This window comes from Aptenodytes forsteri, unplaced genomic scaffold (assembly GCF_000699145.1).
Source record: "Aptenodytes forsteri isolate BGI_AS27 unplaced genomic scaffold, ASM69914v1 Scaffold43, whole genome shotgun sequence".
Classification (NCBI taxonomy): domain Eukaryota; kingdom Metazoa; phylum Chordata; class Aves; order Sphenisciformes; family Spheniscidae; genus Aptenodytes; species Aptenodytes forsteri.
This window is the reverse complement of record NW_008794122.1, coordinates 364,815-368,484: the sequence shown is the minus strand read 5'-3', so window position 1 is coordinate 368,484 and position 3,670 is coordinate 364,815.

Genomic DNA, 3,670 nt, shown 5'->3' with positions numbered 1-3,670 from the left:
GGCACAGGTTGCCCAGAGAGGTGGTGGATGCCCCATCCCTGGAAACATTGAATGTCAGGTTGGACGGGGCTCTGAGCAACCTGATCTAGTTGAAGATGTGTCTGCTCATTGCAGGGGCGTTGGACTAGATGACCTTTAAAGTTCCCTTCCAATCCAAACTATTCTATGATCCTATGACTCTATGATTCTAAGAAAAAATTCAAAGGAATACAGACTTCTAGATTGCAGTTTCAAAGGACTAAGGAAAACAAACAAGTAAAATATATTGTGATTTGAGTTGCTAACTCTTTTTGAATCAATCAGTAAAAGACTAGACTATTGTCCCTGTATTTTAATGAAACTGAGGGAATAAAAATACATTCTGCTAAAATTCTCTGAGTAAACCATTATTTAATTTGTTGAAAAAAATGAAGTCCCGAATGTAACATTTCAATGTTCATAAAAGGGGGAAAAAAAACAGATTTACTACGAAATGCAAAAGATTTTAGCTCCCTGTTTTTTTGAGTTTAAATTTTCAGAGAAAATAGTTTAAAACATCTTACACAGTTTAAAGCAATACTTTCCATTTAAAAGTGTGTGTGTGTGTGTGTGTGTGTGTATTTTCAATAAACTCTACTTTGGTGCATTTTAAATTCTCAACATAATGATTATAGCTGTGTATATTAGGATTAAATGGTAAAAAAAATAAACAAACAAACCCCTTTTGATATCTGTTTTATCTGAAGTTAAAAAAAATACGTAGGGCAACCTAAGTAATAGAACTCTTATTATGTGAAATATGTCTAAAAGAACTGTATTTATCAGAGAAACATCTACGTTTCCTGGCAAATACTCAATTCTCAAAAAGAAATGCAGGGTTACTCAGACAAGATCACATTAATAAGTAAATCTGCATAACCAATATCACAAATATTTGTTTAGAGACTCTGGAGAAAGATATAACAGCTCACATTTGCTTAACAAGAGGTCATCATTCTGCATTATGTATAAATGTAGTCACTTTGAAAAGGAATGAAGAACTGATCTAAAAGCCAAGCATACTATTGATTGTTCAGTGGCAAAACAATATTTCTCATCACAGCAAATTTTCTCTTGATGTAGGCTGTGCTAATGATGCACAAAAAACCCAAACATGTCATGGGCAAGCTAAAGATTTGCTGTTTTCTCATAAGATCACTTATATTGTAAGACATAAATTTGACACTAGAGCTCAAGTCAATACTATACGAAAAAATACCATCGGCATTTGAAACACATCTCTTCCTATAGTATATGGTATATCCATTAAAGCAGCTAAGAGCAGATTCAGAGTCAGCATATTTCAACTTCCTTCTTACAGTACAGGCATCCAACTCACTGGTTCCCAACTTAAGTTTTAAGCTGAAGAGTAGTCTCCTCCAGCCTTAATTGACCCAAAGGGTTATTGTTATACAGTGACTACTAAATTGGTTGGACCTTTACTACATATTTCTGATGGATAAACATCAATTATGAGCTTAACTTTATATGTAAGTGTTTTATTTATAGTCTGGTTGTATATACAAGTGAGAAATGTGATACACTGAGTTTGAAGTAATTTTCACTTCAAAGCCAGCAGTGATAGTGCAAGTAGAGAACACCATAAAAACTACTAAAGCATTCTCAGAAGAGGAAGGAACAATGAAGAGAGATTTTGCAGAGAATGAAATTTCCTTCCTGCAGAATTCTTTCTTTCAGGAACTAGACTTCATAGTATCTCATTTCAGTGAAATTATTGAGTTGTCTCAGCTTTGAATTTGCAGTTGTGGCTTCCATTTTCTCTGTCAAGGGTTGGTGAACAGCAGAACACTATGGTTTATAAATACTACATACCCTTCATCTTTTAGCATCACTTTATATTTCTTCCTGAATTATAGCACTATTTGTGTAAAAGAAATAAAATTCAGCATTGTAATAGAATCAAAATGACACTACCTCACAGAGCAGCTGTATGTTTTCCATATTTTTGCAAAGTTTTATGACCACAGATTAATAAGAAATTGCTTTATCTATACAATAGTATTCAGTATAGCATTTCTCCACTGTTATATAAGTAAAAGTCACCTGTTAATTTTCCCCAAACTACAGACCTTTATATTCTTATTAGTATATCCATGGTTTTGTATTCATGATGTTAAGTTTTCCAGTCTCAGGATGCAACCAGACATGATGCAGCTGACTGATTTCATCACAGAAAAACAAGATGAAGGACAGGGAAGGAAATAAGTAAAATGCAAATGCTTGAGATTTTATTTTTAGTGAGCATTACTCAAATAATATCATTATAAATTCTTGAATAACTTAAGGAAATTTGTGGATAATGTTGCAAAAATCTGCTAAGTAATATAGTGAACAATAAATTAATTATGCACTAATAGACTCTTTTGGGTAATGCTCAGCATACCACTGACAGAACATCAGTGATTATCAGTGACTACACTGTAGTTTATTACAGAGGTTTCCATTACCCTTACCAGGTGGTTGTTGTCAGAAATACTGATCATATTATATTTGTTTACACCTTCCAGATCCCCTGTGAAGTAGCTTCCAAGCAAACAATACACAAAAAATACTGTGCCTGGGGGTTTTTAACAAAACTTTGTAGATTTTCTTACATGAAACCGATAGGGTTTCCAGAAAGCAAGAAAAACCTGTTATGCAAGTCTTACTGAACTTCTAGGAGGTTGATTTTTTTTGTTGTTGTTTTTTCCCAAAGAAAGTACTCTGATCTCATAAATCTCCTGTGTCAAAACAAATGTTTATTCTTGTGAAGATATGAATTCTGATCACCCATAATCATGGGGCTAAAGCATTGTGTTTTGGGGTTTTTTTAAGTGAATAGATCCCACCACTCAGGTAGATCACAGAAATAAGGCGATACTTTGTGACATACTCAGTAATATGATTTTGTCATTACTAATAAAAGGCCACAGGCTTCATACTGACCTGGCATTACAGGGTCTCAGGACCAGTGGGGGCTTGCCTTGGCTCAAGCTGATTTTAGCTGGTTTAGTTTGGCAGGTGGCCTAGTGACCAATGCCTCACCTGCTTCAGAAGCAGCTCTGAGTACCTCCACCCAACAAAAAAACTTGAGATGCTGATAACTTGCTGTGACCTCCCACCACCTCCCTGCCTGAGGAATACTGGTGCTATCAACCTTAGGACCCAGAAGGACAGTGGAGGGGTGAGTATAGTGCCAGAGGAAAAGGGCAAATACTAGCAGGCCTTTTTTTACAGCAATTTTAAGGATATTGAGGCTTTTCTGTATGAATTTAGACTATGAGTGTTGGTATTTTTTTCTATATTTTGATGAGACATTTAAGATTTTAATCAGGTTAACGACAATTCTTTTGCTCCATGAATTTGGTGTATTTCCAGAATTCTGGGTGTAGGAGTGTGGCTTTACACTGACTGAGAAATGTAGTAGCTGGCTTCCATAACTTCATGAAAAAAAACTTTCATCTTAATTTCAGTGGGACTGTTTGTATGAGTTTTAAAAGCATTCTTAGTTTGTGGGAATCATTTAAGAAAGAAATATAGATTAGATATAAAATAAAACACAGACCTTTTGGCTTTGCATCTCTGTTGGGATACTCACACCATCAAGTTTAGACGTTTCATTTGGTTTTAAGTAAATGGCCTATTTTCTGTA